Source organism: Pongo pygmaeus, chromosome 23, assembly GCF_028885625.2.
Source record: "Pongo pygmaeus isolate AG05252 chromosome 23, NHGRI_mPonPyg2-v2.0_pri, whole genome shotgun sequence".
NCBI lineage: Eukaryota > Metazoa > Chordata > Mammalia > Primates > Hominidae > Pongo > Pongo pygmaeus.
Window position 1 is genome coordinate 18,964,961 of NC_085931.1, and position 22,332 is coordinate 18,987,292.

Genomic DNA, 22,332 nt, shown 5'->3' on the forward strand with positions numbered 1-22,332 from the left:
ATTCCATTCCATTCCATTCCAATCCATTCCACATTCAATTCCACATTCAATTCCATTCCATTCCACATACCATTCAACTTTAGATTACATTCTATTACACAATCCATTCCAATCCACATTCCATTCCATTCCACATTCAATTAAATTCCATTCCATTCCATTCCACTTTCCATTCCTTTCCATTCCACAATCTATTCCATTCCATTCCATTCCATTCCACATTCCATTCCACATTCCTTTCCATTCCATGCCACATTCCATTCCCTTCCATTCCTTTCCATTACACGTTGCATTCCATTGCATTCCATACCATTCAACATTCCATTCCATTTCATTCCTTTCCATTACAAATTCCATTCCAGTCCATTCCATACCATACCACATTCCTTTCCATTCCATTCCATTATACGATACATTGCATTCCATTACATATTCCTTTCCAATCCTTTACACATTTCATTCCACATTCCATTACATTCCATTCCACATTCCTTGCCAATCCATTCCACACTCCATTCCACGTTCCATTCCATTCTATTCCACATTCCATTCCAATTAATTCCACATTCCACTCCACGTTGCATTCCATTCCATACCACGTTCCCTTATACTTTCCATTCCACATTCCATTCCATTCCATTCCATTCCACGTTCCATTCCACATTCCATTCCTTATTCCAATCCATTCCATTCCATTCCATTCCACGTTCTTTTCGACATTCCATTCCACATTCCATTCCATTCTTTCCACATTCAATTAAACATTCCATTCCATTCCATTCCACATTCCATTCCAATCCATTCTGCATTCCATTCCTTTGCATTCCATTCCAATCCATTCCACATACTATTAAACATTCAACTCCATTCCATTCCACATACCATTCAACATTCCATACCATTCTATTACACTATCCATTCCAATCCACATTGCATTCCATTCCACGTTCAATTCCATTCCATTATGTTCCATTCCATTCCACATTCCATTCCACTGCATTCAACAATCAATTCCATTCCATTCCATTGCATTCCATTCCACATTCCATTCCACATTCCATTCCATTCCACGACACATTCCATTCCATTCCATTCCTTTCCATTACACATTGCATTTCATTACATTCCATACCATTCCACATTCCATTCCATTCCATTCCTTTACATTACACATCCCATTCCAGTCCATTCCATACCATTCCACATTTATTTCCATTCCATTCCATTATACAATACACAGCATTCCTTTACACATTCTTTTCCAATCCTTTGCACTTTCCATTCCACATGCCATTCCATTCCATCCCACATTCCTTGTCAATGCATTCCACACTCCATTCCACGTTCCATTCCATTCCATTACACATTCCATTCCAATCCATTCAATCTTCCACTCCACAATCCATTCCTTTCCATTCCATGTTCCATTCCACATTCCATCTCACATTCCATTCCATTCCATTCCACTCAACATTCCATTCCACATTTCTTTTCACGTTCCAATCCATTCCATTCCATTCCATTCCACGTTCCATTCCACATTCCATTCCATTGCATTCCACTGCACGTTCCATTCCACATTCCATTCCACATTCCAGTCCATTGCATCCATTCCATTCCACGTTCCATTCGACATTCCATTCCATATTCCATTCCTTTCCATTCCATTCCATTCCATGCTGCATTCCACATTCCATTCCAATCCATTCCACATTCCATTACATTACATTCCACATTCCATTCCACATTCCATTCCATTCCACATTCCATTCCACATTCCATTCCATTCTACATTCCATTCCACAGTCCATTCCGTATTCCATTCCACATTCCATTCCACATTCCATTGCACATTACATTCCTTTAAATTCAATTGCATTCCATTCTGTTCCATTCCATTCCATTCCCTTCCATTCAATTCAATTCCTTTCCATTCCACATTCCATTACATTCCACATTCCATTCCATTCCATTCCACATTCCATTCCATTCCATTCCATTCCTTTCCACATTCTATTTCATTCCATTCCATTCCTTTCCACATCCCATTTCACATTCCATTCTATTCCATTCTATTCCATTCCAGATTCCCTTCCATTCCATTCCACATTCTATTCCATTCCATTGAAAATTCCATTCCATTCCATTCCTTTATATTCCACATTCCATTCCATTCTATTCCATTCCACATTCTGTTCCATTCCATTGAAAATTCAATTCCATTCCATTCCTTTCCATTCCACATTCCATTCCATTCCATTCCATTCCACATTCCAATCCACATCACATTTCCTTCCATTGCACATTCCATTCCCCATTCCATTCTGTTCCTTTCCACATTCTATTCCACTTTCCATTAAACAATCAATTTCATTCCATTCCACATTCCATTCTATTCCCTTCCACATTCCATTACATTGCATTCCAATCCATTCCAGTCCACATTTGATTCGATTCAACTCTATTCCAGATTCCATTCCATTCCATTCCACATTCCCTTCCATTCCATTCCTCTCTCCATTCCACATTCCATTCCACTACATTGCATATTCAATTCCACATTCCGTTCCATTACTTTCCACGTTCCATTACATTCCATTCAATTCCACTTTCCTCTCCAAGTTCAATTCCGTTACATTCCACATTCCATTGCATTTCATTCCTTTGTATTCCACATTTCATTCCATTCCATTCCATTCTATTCCATTCCACTTTCCATTCCATTCCAATCCACATTCCATTCCATTCTTTTCCACGATCCATTCCATACCACTTTCCATTCCATTCCTTCCACATTCAATTCCATTCCATTCCATTCCACATTCCATTTCATTCCATTCAACATTACGTTCCACCTTCCATTCCATTCGATTGTATTCCACATCCCAGTACAAATTTCATTCCAACTTCCAATCCATTCCGTAATTTTCCACATTCCATTCCATTCCATTCCACATTCCATTCCATTCCATTCCAGATTCCATTTCACATTCCATCCCACTTTCCATTGTATTTCATTTCATGTTCCATTCCATGTTCCATTAGGCGTTCCATTCCAGTTTCCGTTCAATTCCATTCCACGTTCCATTACATATTCCACTCCATTCCATTCCACTTTCCATTTCATTCCATTTCACATTCCATTCTATTGCATTCCACATTTCATTTAATTCCATTTTACGTTCCATTCCACATTCCATTCCTCGTTCCATTCAACGTTTCTTTCCATTCCATTCCACGTACCATTCCCCTGCATTCCACGATCCATTTCATTCCATTCCACGTACCATTCCACATTCCATTTCACATTCCATTCCACTATCCATTCCAATCCATTCCAGATTCCATTCCCTTCCATTTCACATTCAATTGCATTCCATTCCAGAATCCATTCCATTCCATTCCACATTCCATTCCATATCATTCCATTCCACAGTCCATTCCATTCCATTTCACATTCCATTCCTTTCCATTCCATTCCACAGTCCATTCCATTCCATTCCAAATTCCATTCCATATTCCATTCCACGTTCCACTACATTCCATTCCACATTCCATTCCATTCCCTTCCACATTCCATTCCATTCCATTCCACATTCCATTCCATTCCACATTCCATTCCATTCCATTCCACATTCCATTCCACATTCCATTCCATTCCATTCCACATTCCATTCCATTCCATTCCACATTCCCTTACATTCCATTCCACATTCCATTCAATTCCATTCCACATTCCATTCCATTTGATTCCATTGCATTCCACATTCCATTCTATTCCATTTCACATTCCGTTCCATTACTTTGCAATCCACATTTCATTAAATTCCATTGCACTCCACATTCTATTACATTGAATTCAGCATTCCATTTCATTCCACTCCATTCCACATTCCATTCCATTTCATTCCACAATCTGTTGCACATTCCATTCAATTCCATTCCACTTTCCATTCCATTCCAATTCACATTCCATTCCATTCCACATTCAATTCCACTCCATTCCATTTCATTCCATTCCACATTCCATTCCATTTCATTCCACATGGCATTCCATTCCATTCAGCATTCCATTCCACATTCCATTCCATTCCATTGGAAATTCTATTCCATTCCATTCCACATTTCATTACATTCCATTTCACATTGCGTTAAATTCCACTCCATTCCACATTCCATTCCGTTCCATTCCAAATTACATTTCATTCCATTCCACATTCCTTTCCATTCCATTTCACATTGCATTCCATTCCTTTCCAATCCTTTCCACATTCCATTCCACATTCCATTCCATTCTATTCCACATTCCATTCCACATTTCTTTCCACATTTCATTCCACATTCCATTCCATTGCATTCCACATTCCATATTCCATTGCTTTCCATTGCATTCCACATTACATTCCATTCCATTCTGTATTCCATTCTATTCCACATTCCACATTCCATTTCATTCGACTTTCCATTTCATTCCATTCCCCATTCCATTCCACATTCCATTCCATTCCATTCCACATTCCATTCCATTCCATTTCACTTTCCATTCCATTCCATTTCACATTCCATTCCTTTCCTTTCCATTCCATATTTAATTCCATTCAATTCCACATTCAATTCCATTCCATTTCACATTTTATTCCATTCCATTCCATTCCACTTTCCATTCCATTCCATACCAAATTCCGTTCCATTCCTTTCCATACCATTCCACATTCCATTTCACATTCCATTCCTTTCCATTCCACATTCCATCCCACATTCCATTCTATTCCATTCCATATTCCATTCCATTCCTTTGCATTCCACTTTCCATTCCATTCCATGCCAGTCCTCATTCCATTCTATTCCACATTACACATTCCATTCCATTCCACATTCCATTCCATTCCATTCCATCATTGCCTTCTATTCCACTTTACATTGCTTTCTATTCCACATACCATTCCACATTCCATTCCATTCTATTCCGTCCCATTCCACTTTCCATTCCATTCCATTCTTTTAAACATACCATTCCTTTCCATTGCATTCCACATTCCATTCCAGGTTCCATTCCACTCCATTATACGTTCCATTCCATTCCACTTTCCATGCCACGTTCCATTCCTCGTTCCAATCCTCGTTCCTTTGCATTCTATTCCACTTTCCTTTCCTCATTCCATTCCACTTTCCACTCCATTCCATTCCACATTCCATTCCTCTTTCCATTCCACTTTTCATTCCATTCCATTCCACATTCCATTCCACGTTCCATTCCACGATCCATTCCATCTTCAATTCCATGTTCCTTTCCTCATTCCATTCCACGTTCCATTCCACGTTCCATTCCATCTTCAATTCCATGTTCCATTCCTCATTCCATTCCACGTTCCATTCCTCATTCCATTCCACGTTCCATTCCATTTCATTCCACATTCCATTCCACATTCCATTCCATTCCATTCCGCATTCGATTCCACATTGCATTCCACATTCCATTCCATTCCATTCCGCATTCGATTCCACATTGCATTCCACTCCATTCCTCATTCCAATTCACCTTCCATTCCACTCCATTCCACGTTCCATTCCCCATTCCATTACACATTCCATTCCATTCCATTCCACTTTTCATTCCACATTCCGTTCCACGTTAAATTCCATTCCATTCCACATTCTATGCCATTCTGTTCCACATTCCTTTCCACATTCCTTTCCATCCCATTCCACTTTCCATTCCACATTCCATTCCATTATATTCCAAATTCCTTTCCATTCTATTCCATTCCATTCCTCATTCCATAACACATTCCATTCCATTCCATTCCACGTTCCGTTCCATTCCCTTCCACGTTTCGTTCCACATACCATTCCGTTCCTTTCCACATTCTTTTCCATATTCCATTCCATTCCATTTCACATTCCATTCCATTCCATTCCCTTCCATTGAACTTTCAATTCCATTCCATTCGACTTTCCATTCCATTAACTTCCATTCCACATTCCATTCCTTTCCATTCGACTTTTCATTCCATTCCATTCCATTCCACGTTCCATTCCATTCCATTCCATATTCCATTCCATTCCATTCCACATTCCATTCCATTCCATTCAATCCCATTTCACTTTCGATTCCATTCTATTCCACATTCCATTCCTTTCCATTCAACTTTCCATTCCATTCCATTCCATTCCACGTTCCTTTCCATTCCATTTCACATTCCATTCAACATTCATTTCCATTCTATTCCATTACTCATTCCATTCCACTTTCTATTCCATTCCATTCCACATTCCATTTCATTCCATTCCATATTCCATTCCATTCCACTTTCCATTCCATGCCATTCCACATTCCATTCCATATTCCATTCCATTCTATTTCAGGTTCCATTCCACATTCCATTCCACATTCCATTCCATTCCATTCCATTCCACGTTCTATTTCACATTTCTTTCAACATTCCATTCCATTCCTCTCAACATTCCATTCCATTGCATTCCACATTCCATTCCATGTTCCATTCCACTCCACTTCACCCACCATTCCATTACATTCCACTTTCAATTCCATTTCATTCCACGTTCCATTCCATTACACTTTCCATTCCAAGTCCCATTCCACGTTCCATTCCACTTTCCATTCCATTCCATTCCACGTTCCACACCTCATTCCATTCCACGTTCTATTCCATTCCATTCCACATACCATTCCACATTCCCTTCCACATTCCATTCTATTCCATTCCACATTTCTATCCACATTCCATTAATCGTTCCATTCCATTCCACTCCAGATTCCATTCCATTCCGTTCCACATTCCTTTTAACATTCCATTCCATTCCATTCAACATTCAATTCTACATTCCATTCCATTCCATTCCACATTCCATTCCTTTCCATTCCATTTCATTCCTCATTACATTAAACATTCCATTCCATTCCATTCCAAGTTCCATTCCATTCTTTCTATGTTCCATTCCACATACCGTTCAATTCCTTTACACTTTACATACCATATTCCATTCCTTTCCATTCCACATACCATTCCATTCTATACCATTCCCTTCCATTCCATTCCACATTCCATTCAATTCCATTTGATTCCGAATTCCATTCCATTCCATTCCAATTTCCATTCCTATCCGTTCCATATTCCATTCCATTCCATTCTTCATTCAATTCCACATTCCATTGCATTCAATTCCAAATTCCTTTCCATCTTCTATTCCATTCCATTCCACATTCCATTGCATACCATTTCACATTCCATTCCATTGCATTTCACATTCCATCTCATTGCATTTCACATTCTATTCCATTCCATTCCATTCCACATTCCATTCCATTGCATTCCGCATTCCATTCCAATCCATTTCACATTGCATTCCATTCCATTCCATTCCACATTCCATTCCATTCCATTCCAAATTGCATTCCATTCCACATTCCATTGCACATTCCATTCCATTTCATTCCGTATTCCATTCCATTCCATTCCATTCCACATTACATTCTAATCCATTCCACATTCTATTCCATTCCATTCCACATTCTATTCCATTCCATTCCATTCCACATTCTATTCCATTCCATTCCACATTCGATTCAATTCCATTTCACTTTGCATTCCATTCCATTCCATTTCAAATTCTATTCCATTCCACATTCCATTCGATTCCATTCAATTCCACATTCCGTTCCATTGCATTCCGCCTTCCATTCCACATTTCATTCCATTCAATTCCACATTCCATTCCCTTCCATTCCACATTCCATTGAAATCCATTCAACATTCCAATCCACATTCCATTCCTCATTCCATTCCATTCCATTCCATTGCAGATTCCATTCCATTCCATTCCATTCCACGTTCCTTTCTATTCCATTCCACACTCCATTCCACATTCGATTCCACTGCATTCCACATTCCATTCCACATTCCACTCCATAGCATTCCACATTCCATTCCATTACGTTCCATATTCCATTCCATTCTTTACCATTCCATTCCTCCTTTCATTACATATTCCATTCAATTCCATTCCACGTTCCATTCCATTCCTTTCCACGTTCCATTCCACATTTCATTCCTTTCCGTTCCTCATTCAATTTCATATTTCATTCCTTTCCATTCCACATTCCATTCCATTCCATTCCCTTCTATTCCACATTCCATTCCATTCCCTTTTTTATTCCATTCCATTCCATTCCAATCCACATTCCATTCCTTTCCACTCCACATTCCATTCCATTCAATTTCACAATCCATTCCATTCGATTCCACATTCCATTCATTTCCATTCCATTGCAATCCACATTCCTTTCCATTTCCACACATTCTACATTCCATTCCTTTCCACATTCCATTCCTTTCCATTTCACATTCTTTTCCAGTCCATTCCACATTCCATTCTACATTCCATTTCATTCCATTCCATTCCATTCCATTCCATTCCACATTCCATTCCACGTTCCTTAGCATTCCATTCCAAATTCCGTTACATTCCACTCTATTCAAGTCCTCATTCCGTTCCATTCCATTCCATTATATTCCACACTCCATTCCACATTCCATTCCACTTTTCATTCCAGTCCATTCCATGTTCCTTTCCTCATTCCATTCCTCATTCCGTTACATTTCTTTCCCCATTGCATTCCACATGCCATTAGACGTTCCATTCCTTTCCCTTCAACATTCCATACCATTCCGTTCCACATTCCAATTCACATTCCACACCATTCCATTCCACAATCCATTCCTTTCCCTTCCTTTCCATTCCATTCCAGAGTCCGTTCCATTCTACTCCACATTCCATTCCACATTCCATTCCACGTTCCACTCCATTCCATTCCACATTCCAATTCGTTCCCGTCCAATCCATTCCATTCCACATTCCTATTCATTTGATTCTACATTCCATATCCACTCCATTCCACAATCCATTCCATTCCATTCCACATTCCATTTCATTCCATTCCACATTCCATTACATTCCATTCCACTCCACGTTCCATTCCGCATTCCATTTTATGATCCATTTCACTTTACATTACACGTTCCACTCTACGTTTCATTCCACGTTCCATTCCATGTTTCATTCCATTCCATTGCATGTTGCATTCCTCATTCCATTCCTCTATCCATTCCATTCCATTTCACATTCCATTGCACATTCCATTCCACGTTCCATTCCCTTCCATTCCACATTCCATTCCATTCCGTTCCGCATTCCATTCTACATTCCATTCCATTCCATTCCACATTCCATTCCACTTTCCATTCCATTAAAATCAACATTCCATTCCATTCTATTCAATCCCATTAATCATTCTTTTCACATTACTTTCCATTCCATTCCACGTTCCATTTCATTGCATTCAATGTTCCATTCCACTTTCCATTAAATTCCATTCCACATTCCATTTCTTTCCATTCCATTGCATTCTATATTCCATTCCAGTCCATTCTATTCGACATTCCATTCCATTCCACATTCCATTCCTTTCCATTCAAAGTTCCATTCCTCATTCCATTCTACGTTCCATTCCATTGCATTCTACATTCCATTCCACATTGCATTCCATTCCATTCCACATTGCATTCCTTCCAATTCCACATTCCTTTCCACATTCCATTTAATTCCACTCCATATTCCATTCCACGTTCCATTCCATTTCTCTTTCCTTTCCATTCCATTCAACGTTCCATTCCATTCCTTTTCACTTTCCATTCCATTCCATTCCAGCTTCCTTTCCATTCTATGTTCTACTCCATTCCATTCCACTTTCCATTCCACTTTCCACTCCACGTTCCATTCCACGTTCCATTTCACATTCCATTCCACTTTCCATTCCACGTTCCACTCCACGTTCCATTCGACTTTCCCTTCCACGTTCCATTCCATTCCATTGTGCGATCCATTCCCCATTCTATTCCACATTCCATTCCATTCCATTCCACACTTCATTCCATACCATTCCACATTCCATTCTATTTCCATTTCAAATTGCATTCCAATCCATTCCTCTTTCCATTCCATTCCATTCCACATTCCATACCATTTAATTCCAGTCTATTCCGCATTCCACTACACATTCCTTTGAATTCCGTTCCACATTCCATTCCATTCCATTCCACTTTGCATTCCATTCCATTCCAATTTCCATTCAATTCCATTCCACATTCCATTCCATTCCATTCCACATGCCATTCCCATCCATTCCACTTTGCATTCCACATTCCTTTCCATTGCATTCCACTTTCGGGTCCACATTCCATTGAACTTTCCACACTATTCCGTTCCATTCCATTCAACGTTCTATTCCACATTCTATTCCCCATTCCATTCCATTCCACATTCCATTTCATTCCATTCCATTCCATTGCATTCCACTTTCCATTGCATTCCATTCCATTCCATTCCACATTCCATTCCATTCCATTCCACAGTCCTTTCCATTCCATAGCACATTAAATTCCACATTCCTTTCCATTCCATTCCACTTTCCACTCCACATTCCATTCCATTCCATTCCATTCCATTGCTTTGCAGTCCACATTCCATTACTTTCCATTCCATTCCACATTTCATTCCATTCCATTGCATATACCATACCATTCCATTCCACCCTCCATTCCAAATTCCATTCCAATCCATTCCACGTTCCATTCCACATTCCATTCCATTCCACGTTCCATTCCACATTCCATTCCATTCCTTTCCACATTCCATTCCAATCCATACCACATTCCATTCAACATTCCTTTCCATTCAATTCCACGTTCAATTCCACATTCCATTCCACATTCCATTCCATTCCACTCCATTCCATTGCATTCCACGTTCCATTCCACATTCCGTTCCACATTCTATTCCGTTCCATTCCGATTCATTTCACGTTCCATTCCACATTCCATTTAACATTCCATTCCACATTCCATTCCATTACATTCCACTTTCCATTCCAAATTCCATTCCATTCAATTCCACTCCATTGCATTACACATTCCATTACATTGCACATTCAATTCCTTTCCATTGCAAATTCCATTCCATTGCATTCCGCATTCCATTCCACAATCCATTCCATTCCACTTTCCAATCCAGATTCCATTACCTTCCATTCCACATTCCATTCCAATCCATACCACATTCCATTACACATTCCATTCCATTTCATTCCACTTTCCATTCCAAATTCCATTCCATTCAATTCCATTCCATTGCTTTGCAAATTCTATGACATTGCACATTCAATTCCTTTCCATTGCACATTCCATTCCTTTGCATTCCGCATTCCATTCCACAATCCATTCCATCCCATTCCACATTCCAATCCACATTCCATTATATTCCATTCTACATTCCATTCCAATCCATACCACATTCCATTCCACATTCCTTTCCATTCCTTTACACGTGCCATTCCACATTCCTTTCCACATTGCCTTCCATTCCATTCCACATTCTATTCCACATTCGATTCCATATTCCATTCTGTTCCATTCCATTCCACTGCATGTTCTATTTCACATTCCATTCCATTTCATTCCACCTTCCATTCCACATTCCATTCCATTCCATTCCACAATCCATTCCATTCCATTGCACTTTCCATTCAAATCCATTCCACTCCATTCCATTCCATTGCATTTCACATTCCTTTCCACTCCATTCCATTCGACATTCCATTCCATTCCATTCCACATTCCATTCCATTCCATTCCAATTTCCATTCTTCTTTTCTTTCCATTCCATTCCACTTTCCATTTCACATTTCATTTAATTCCATTCCACTTTCCACTCCATTCCATTCCACATTCCATTCCATTCCACTCCATTCCATTCCATTCCACGTTCCATTCCACATTCCGTTCCACATTACATTCCGTTCCATTCCGATTCATTCCACGTTTCATTCCACATTCCATTTCACATTCCATTCCACATTCCATTCCATTACATTCCACTTTCCATTCGAAATTCAATTCCATTCAATTCCATTCCATTGCATTCCACATTCCGTTACATTGCACATTCTATTACTTTCCATTGCGCATTCCATTCCATTGCATTCCACATTCCATTCCACAATCCATTCCATATCATTCCACTTTCCAATCCACATTCCATTACATTCCATTCCACATTTCATTCCAATCCATACCACATTCCATTCCTTTACTTAACACTTTCCATTCCAAATTCCATTCCATTCAATTCCATTCCATTGCATTCCACTTTCCATTACATTGCACGTTCAATTCCTTTCCATTGCACATTCCATTCCATTGCATTCCGCATTCCATTCCACAATCCATTCCATCCCATTCCACATTCCAATCCACATTTCATTACATTCTATTCCACATTCCATTCCAATCCATACCACATTCCATTCCACTTTCCTTTCCATTCCTTTACACGTTCCATTCCACATTCCATTCCCCATTCCATTCCATTCCATTCCGCATTCCATTCCACATTCGATTCCACATTCCATTCTGTTCCATTCCATTCCACATTCCATTCCACATTCGTTTCCACATTCCATTCTGTTCCATTCCATTCCACTCCATGTTCTATTCCACATTCCATTCCATTTCATTCCACCTTCCATTCCACATTCCATTCCATTCCATTCCACTATCCATTCCATTCCATTGCACATTCCATTCAAATCCATTCCACTCCATTCCATTCCATTGCATTTCACATTCCATTCCACTCCATTCCATTCGACATTCCATTCTATTCCATTCCACTTTCCATTCTACTTTTCGTCCCGTTCCATTCCACTTTCCATTTCACATTTCATTTAATTGCATTCCACTTTCCACTCCATTCCATTCCACATTGCATTCCACATTGCTTTCCATTCCATTCCACTCCAAATTCCATTCTATTCCATTCCATATTGCATTCCATGAATTTCCACATGCCATTACATTCCATATTCCATTCCACAATCCATTCCATTCCAAATTCCATTCCATTCCCTTCCACATTGCATTCCATTCCATTCCACATTCCATTCCAATCCAAATTCCATTACATTCCATGCCATTCAATTCCACATTCCATTCTATTCCTCATTCCACATTCCATTCCATTTCACATTTCATTCCATTCCATTCCATTCTGCATTCCATTCTTTTCCATTGCATTCCATATTACATTCCAGGCCATTCAACATTCAATTCTATTCCACATTCCACATTCCATTCCCTTCCACATTCCATTCCAATCTATTCCACTTTCCATTCCTCATTCCATTCCATTCCATTCCACGTTTCATTCCACCTTCCATTCCATTCCGTTCCACATTCCGTTCCATTCAATTTCACACTCAATTCCATTTCATTTCGCATTCCATTCTATTCCATTGTATTCCACATTCTATTCCATTCCATTCCATTTGACATAGCTTTCTATTCTATTCCATTCCATATTCCATACAATTCCATTCCACGTTCTATTGCATTCCATTCCATTCCATCACACATTCAATTCCACATCTCATTACATTCCTTTCCTCATTGCATTCTATATTCCATTCCACTCCATTCCATATTCCATTCCATTCCATTCCACCTTGCATTCCTTTCCAATCCATTCCACATTTCATTCCACACTAAATTCTTTACTTTTCCCCATTCCATTCCATTCCATTCCACATTCCGTTCCATTCAATTTGACTTTGATTTCCATAACATTCCTTTCCATGTTCCATTATATTCCACTCCAAATTCTATTTCATTCCATTCCATTCCTTTCCACCTTCCATTCCATTCCATTCTACATTCCATTCCATTCAACATTCGAAATTCCATTCCATTCGAAATTCCATTCCATTCCACACCACATTCCATTCTATTACATTCCACGTTACCTTCCATTCCATTCCACATTCCATTCCATTCTATTCCACGTTCCATTACAAATTCCATTCCACATTCCATTCCGCATTTCATTCCATTCGATTCCATTGTATTCCACATTCCATTCCACTTTCCATTCCATTCCATTCCACCTTCCATTGCATTTTCGTTTCCATGTTCCATTCCTTTCCCTTCCACATACCCTTCGTCTTTCCATTCCACGTTGCATTCTGTTCCATTCCACATTTCATTCCACATTCCATTCCACGTTGCATTCCATTCCATTCCACATTCCATTCCACATTCCATTCCATTCCACATTCTATTCCACATTGCATTACATTCCATTCCACATTGCATTCCATTCCATTCCATTCCAGATTCCATTCCACATTCCATTCCACATTCCTTTCCAATCCTTTCCTCATTCCCTTCCCAATTCCATTCAATTTGATTCCATATTCCATTCCATTCCATTCGACATTCCATTATATTCCACTTTCCATTCCACTAAATTCCATACCACGCCAAATTCCATTCAATTCCATTCCACATTCCATTCCGTTCCATTTCACATTCCATTCCTTTCCCTTGCATTCCACATTCTTTTCCATTCCATTCCATTCCAAATTCCTTTCCCTTCCATCCCAATTTCCATTCAATAACATTCCATTTCATATTCCATTCCATTCCATTCCATTCCACATTCCATGCCATAGCGTTCCTTTCCAAATTCCAGTCCATTCCATTCCACATTCCATTCCATTGCACTCTTAATACAATTCTACATTCCATTCCATTCCATTCCTCATTCCATTCCACATACCATTACGTTGCATTCGATTCCATTCCACATTCAATTCCATTCCTTTCCATTCCACATTGCATTCCCTTCCATTCCACATTCCATTCCCTTCCATTCCACATTCCATTCGATCCCATTCAATTCCACATTCCATTCCATTGCATTCCGCCTTCCATTCCCTTCCATTCCACATTTCATTCCATTCGATTCCACATTCCATTCCCTTCCATTCCACATTCCATTGAAATCCATTCAACATTCCAATCCACATTCCATTCCTCATTCCTTTCCATTCCATTCCATTGCAGATTCCATTCCATTCCATTCCACGTGCCTTTCCATTCCATTGCACACTCCATTCCACATTCGATTCCACTACATTCCACATTCCATTCCACATTCCACACCATAGCATTCCACATTCCATTCCATTACGTTCCATATTCCATTCCATTCTTTACCATTCCATTCCTCATTTCATTACACATTCCATTCAATTCCATTCCACGTTCCATTCCTTTCCTTTCCACATTCCATTCCACATTCCATTCCATTCCATTCCTCATTCCATTCCATATTTCATTCCTTTCCATTCCACATTCCATTCCATATACATTCCCTTCTCTTCCACATTCCATTCCATTCCCTTTTATATTCCATTCCATTCCATTCCAATCCACATTGCATTACATTCCATTCCACATTCCATTCTGCATTCCATGCCACATTCCATTCCATTCCATTCCACATTCCATTCCACATTCCATTCCATTCCACATTCCATACCATTCCATACCACATTCCATTCAAGTTTCCATTTCACTCCATTCCTACATCCATTCAATTAAACGTTCCATTCCATTCCACATTCCATTCCATTCAATTACATATTCCATTCCATTCCATTCCAATTTCCATTCCATTCCATTCCACATTCCATCCCATTCAAATCCACATTCCTTTCCAATCCAAATTCCATTCCACATTCCATTCCATTCGATTCCATTCCACACACCATTCCATTCCATTGCATACCATTCCATTCCACATTCCATACCATTCAATACCACATTCCATTCAAGTTTCCATTTCACTCCATTCCTACATCCATTCAATTAAACGTTCCATTCCATTCCACATTCCATTCCATTCAATTACATATTCCATTCCATTCCATTCCAATTTCCATTCCATTCCATTCCACATTCCATCCCATTCAAATCCACATTCCTTTCCAATCCAAATTCCATTCCACATTCCATTCCATTCGATTCCATTCCACACACCATTCCATTCCATTGCATACCATTCCATTCCACATTCCATTCCATTCCTTTCCACATTCTATTCCATTAAATTCCACATTCTATTTCACATTCCATTCCATTCCATTCCACGTTCTTTTCCACATTCAATTCCATTCCATTTCACATTCCATTCCATTCCATTCCATTGAAGTCCACATGACATTCCATTGTATTACACCTTTGATTTCATTCCATTCCACATTCCATTCCTCATTCCATTCCATTCCATTCCAGATTCCATTCCATTCCAATCCATTCCATTCCACATTCTACTCCATACCATTCCATCCCATCCTACACTCCATTGTTTCCATTCCATTCCAAATTGTATACCGAATTCCATTCCATTCCATTCCATTCCGTTGAATTCCACATTCCATTCCACATCCCATTCCATTCCTTTCAACATTCCATTCCAGATCCAATTCCACATTCTTTTCCACATTCCATTCCATTTCATTCTGTTCCATTCCATTCCATTCCATTCCGTTCCACCTTGCATTCCACATTCCATTCCATTCCATTCCATTCCTCTCTCCATTACATTCCACATTCTATTATATTGCATTCCACATTCAATTCCATTCCATTCCACATTCCATTCCATTTCATTCCATTCCATTCCATTCCTTTACACATTCCATTCCATTCCATTCTATTCCATTCCACATTCCATTCTATTCCATTCCATTGCACATTCTATTCCGTTCCATTCCATTCCTCATTCCATTCCATTCCATTCCTCATTCCATTCCTATCCATTTCACAATCCATTCCATTCCATTCCATGTTTGATTCCAGTTTCCATTCCATATTCCATTCCATTCCACATTCCATTCCATTCCATTCCATTCTGTCCCACGTTCCATCCCATTCCATTCCGCATTCCATTCCATTCCATTCCACATCAACTTCCATTCCATTTCACAATGCATTCCAATCCATTTCATTCCGCATTCCATTCCATTCCATTTCACATTGTACTCCATTCCATTCCATTCCACGTTTCATTCCATTCAGTTCCAAGTTCAATTCCATTCCCTTGCTTTCCATTCTACATTCCATTCCACCTTCTATTCCATTCGATTCCACATTCCATTCCAGATTTCATTCCATTCCATTCCACATTCCATTCCTTTCCATTACTTTCCACGTTCCATTCGGTTCCATTACACATTCCATTCTATTTCACATTCCACATTCAATTCCATTCCACATTGCATTCAATTCCATTCCATTCCATTCAACATTCCATTCCTTTCTTTTGCATTCCACAATCCATTCCATTCCATTCCACATTCTATTCCATTGAATTTCACATTCCATTCCATTCCATTCCACATTCCATTCCATTCTATTTCACATTCCGTTCCACATTCCATTCTATTCCATTACATATTCCATTCCATTCAACTTCATACTCTACTTAATTTCATTCTGCATTCCATTCCACTTTCCCATCTTTCCATTACACATTCCATTCCATTCCATTCCATAATCCATTCCACATTCCATTACATTTTCCATTCCATTCCATTCTACATTCCATTCGATTCCATACCACATTCCATTCCATTCCATTCCACATTCCATTCCACATTCCATTCCATTCAATTCCACATTCCTTTCCATTCCATTCCGCATTCCATTCCACTTTCAATTCCATTAAATTCCACATTCCTTTTCATTCCATTCCAAACCATTCCATTCCATTCCACATTCCATTAGATTCCATTCCACTTTCCATTAGATTCCATTCCACTTTCCATTCCACATTCCCTTCCATTCCGTTCGTTATTCCATACCTTTCCATTCCATTCCATTCCACATTCCGTTCCATTCCTTTCCTTTCCAAATTCCGTTCCATTTAATCAATTTCCATTCCACATTCTATTCCATTCCATTCCATTCTACATTCCATTCAATTCCATTCCATTCCACATTCCATTCCATTCCACATTCCATTCTATTCCATTCCACATTCTATTTCACATTCCATTCCATTCCATATTCCATTCCACATTCAATTTCATTCCATTCCACATTCCATTCCATTCCATTCCAGTTAACATTCCGTTCCATTTCCTTCCATAACGTCTTCGATTTAATTACATTACACATTCCATTCCACATTCCATTCCATTCCATTCCACGTTCCATTCCACATTCCATTCCACATTCAATTCCATTTCATGCCACATTTCATTCCACATTCCATTTCATTCCATTCCATTCCATTCCATTCCACATTTCATTCCACATTCCATTCCATTCCATTCCATTCCACATTCCACTCTATTCCTTTCCATTACACAGTCCATTCCATTCCATTACGCGTTTCATTCCATTCCATTACATTTAAAATTCCATTCAATTCCATTCCACATTCCATTCCGTTTCATTCCACATTCTGTTCCGTTCCATTCCACATTCTATTCCATTCCATTCCATTCCATTCCATTCCATTCCGTTCAACATTCCATTCCTTTCCATTGCACATTGCATTCCATTCCATTCCACATTCCATTCCATTGTATTCCACATTCATTTACAAATTTCATTCCATTCCTATCCACGTACCATTCCACATACCATCCACTTTCCATTCCACATTCAACTCCATTCCATTCCACATTCCATTCCATTCCATTCCAAGTTCCATTTCACATTCCATTCCACTCCATTCCATTTCGCATTCCATTCCTTTCTATTCCTCATTCCTTTCCACATTCCATTCCATTCCATTCCACATTCCATTCCATGTTCAATTCCATTTCTCTTTCCTTTCCATTCCATTCCACATTCCTTTCCTTTCCTTTCCACATTCCATTCCATTCCATTCCACCTTCCATTCCATGCCATGTTCCATTCCATAACATTCCACTTTCTCTTCCACGTTCCAATCCACGTTCCATTCCACGTTCCATTTCACTTTCCATTCCACTTTCCATTCCACTTTCCAGTCCACGTTCCATTTGACGTTCCATTCCACGTTCCAATACATTCCACTCCGCATTCCATTCCTCATGCCATTGCTCAATCCATTCCTCATGACTTTCCACATTCCATTCCATTCCATTCCACATTCCTTTCCATTCCATTCTTCATTCCATTCCAATTTCCATTCCACATTCCATTCCACTTTCCATTCCACGATCCATTCCATTCCGTTCTACAGTCTATTCCATGTTCCATTCCATTCCATTCCACATTACTTTCCACATTCCATTCCATTCCATTCCACATTCCATTCCATTCCATTCCGTGTTCCATTTCACATTCCATTCCACTCCATTCCACGTTCCATTCCATTTCACGTTCCATTCCTTTCTATTCCTCATTCCTTTCCACATTCCATTCCATTCCATTCCACATTCCATTCCATGTTCAATTCCATTTCTCTTTCCTTTCCATTCCATTCCACATTCCTTTCCATTCCTTTCCACATTCCATTCCATTCCATTCCACCTTCCATTCCATGCCATGTTCCATTTCATAGCATTCCACTTTCCGTTCCACGTTCCAATCCACGTTCCATTCCACGTTCCATTTCACTTTCCATTCCACTTTCCATTCCACTTTCCAGTCCACGTTCCATTTGACGTTCCATTACACGTTCCAATACATTCCACTCCGCGTTCCATTCCTCATGCCATTGCTCAATCCATTCCTCATGACTTTCCACATTCCATTCCATTCCATTCCACATTCCTTTCCATTCCATTCCTCATTCCATTCCAATTACCATTCCACATTCCATTCCACTTTCCATTCCACGATCCATTCCATTCCGTTCTAGTCTATTCCATGTTCCATTCCATTCCATTCCACATTACTTTCCACATTCCATTCCATTCCTTTCCACATTCCATTCCAATTTCCACTCCACATTCCATTCCACTTTCCATTCCACGTTCCATTCCATTCCGTTCTACAGTCTATTCCATGTTCCATTCCATTCCATTCCACGTTCCATTCCACATTCCATTCCATTCCATTCCACATTCCATTTCTTTCCATTCCATTGCATTCCATATTCAATTCCAGTCCATTCGATTTGACATTCCATTCCATTCAATTCCACGTTCCATTCCTTTCCATTCAAAGTTCTATTCCTCATTCTATTCTACGTTCCATTCCATTGCACTCCACATTCCATTCCACATTGCATTCCATCCTATTCCACATTGCATTCCTTCCAATTCCACATTCCATTCTACCTTCCATTCCATTCCATTTCATATTCCATTACACGTTCCATTACATTTCTCTTTCCTTTCCATTGCATTCAATGTTCCATTCCATTCCTTTCCACTTTCCATTCCATTCCATTCCACCTTCCTTTCCATTCTATGTTCTACTCCATTCCATTCCACTTTCCACTCCACTTCCCACTCCACGTTCCATTCCACGTTCCATTTCACATTCCATTCCACTTTCCATTCCACGTTCCACTCCACATTCCATTCGACGTTTCATTCCACGTTTCATTCCATTCCATTCCGCGATCCATTCCTCATTCTATTCCACATTACATTCCATTCCATTCCACTCTTCATTACATACCATTCCACATTCCATTCTATTTCCATTTCAAATTCCTTTCCATTCCATTCCCCATTTAATTCCATTCCATTCCACATTCCATTCCATTTAATTCCAGTCTATTCCACATTCCACTACACACTCCTCTGCATTCCTTTCCACATTCCATTCCATTCCTTTCCACTTTGCATTCCATTCCATTCCACCTTCCATACCATTCCATTCCACATTCCATTCCATTCCATTCCACATGCCATTCCCATCCATTCCACTTTGAATTCCACATTCCTTAACATTCCATTCCACTTTCTGCTCCACATTCCATTGAACTTTCCATAATATTCCGTTCCATTCCATTCAACGTTCTATTCCACTTTCTATTTCCCATTCCATTCCATTCCACATTCCATTCCATTCCATTCCTTTCCATTGAATTCTACATTCCATTCCATTCAATTCCATTCCACGTTACATTCCATTCCATTCTGCATTCCATTCCATTCCATTCCACCTTCCTTTCCATTCCATAGCACATTAAATTCCACTTTCCTTTCCATTACATTCCACTTTCCACTCCACGTTCCATTCCTTTCCATTCCATTCCATTGCTTTGTAGTCCACATTCCATTCCTTTCCATTCCATTCCACATTTCATTCCATTCCATTGCATATACCATACCATTCCATTCCACCATCCATTCCAAATTCCATTCCAATCCATTCCACGTTACATTCCACATTCCACTTTCCACTCCATTCCTTTCCACATTCCATTCCAATCCATACCACATTCCATTCCACGTTCCTTTCCATTCCTTTCCACGTTCAATTCCACTTTCCATTCCACATTCCATTCCATTCCACTCCATTCCATTCCATTCCACTTTCCATTCCACATTCCGTTCCACATTCCATTCCGTTACATTGCAATGCATTCCACGTTCCATTCCAAATTCAATTTCACATTCCATTCCACATTCCATTCCATTACATTCCACTTTCCATTCCAAATTCCATTCCATTCAATTCCATTCCACTGCATTCCACATTCCATTACATTGCACATTCAATTCCTTTCCATTGCACATTCCATTATATTACATTCCACATTCCATTCCACAATCCATTCCATTCCATTCCACTTTCCAATCCACATTCCATTACATTCCATTCCACATTCCATTCCAATCCATACCACATTGCATACCACATTCCTTTCCGTTTCATTACACGTTCCATTCCACATTGCATCCGACATTGCATTCCATTCCATTCCACGTTCCATTCCACATTCAATTCCACATTCCATTCTGTTCCATTCCATTCCACTGCATGTTCCATTCCACATTCCATTCCATTTCATTCCACCTTCCATTCCACATTCCATTCCATTCCATTCCACAATCCATTCCATTCCATTGCACATTCCATTCAAATCCATTCCACTCCATTCCATTTTATTGCATTTCACATTCCATTCCACTCCATTCCATTCGACATTCCATTCCATTCCATTCCACATTCCATTCCATTCCATTCCAATTTCCATTCTACTTTTCTTTCCATTCCATTCCACTTTCTATTTCACATTTCATTTAATTCCATTCCACTTTCCACACCATTCCATTCCACATTCAATTCCACATCCCTTTCCATTCCATTCCACTCCAAATTCCTTTCCATTCCATTCCATATTACATTCCATGCCTTCCCACATGCCATTACTTTCCATATTCCATTCCACACTCCATTCCATTCCAAATTCCATTCCAAATTCCATTCCATTCCCTTCCACATTGCATTCCATTCC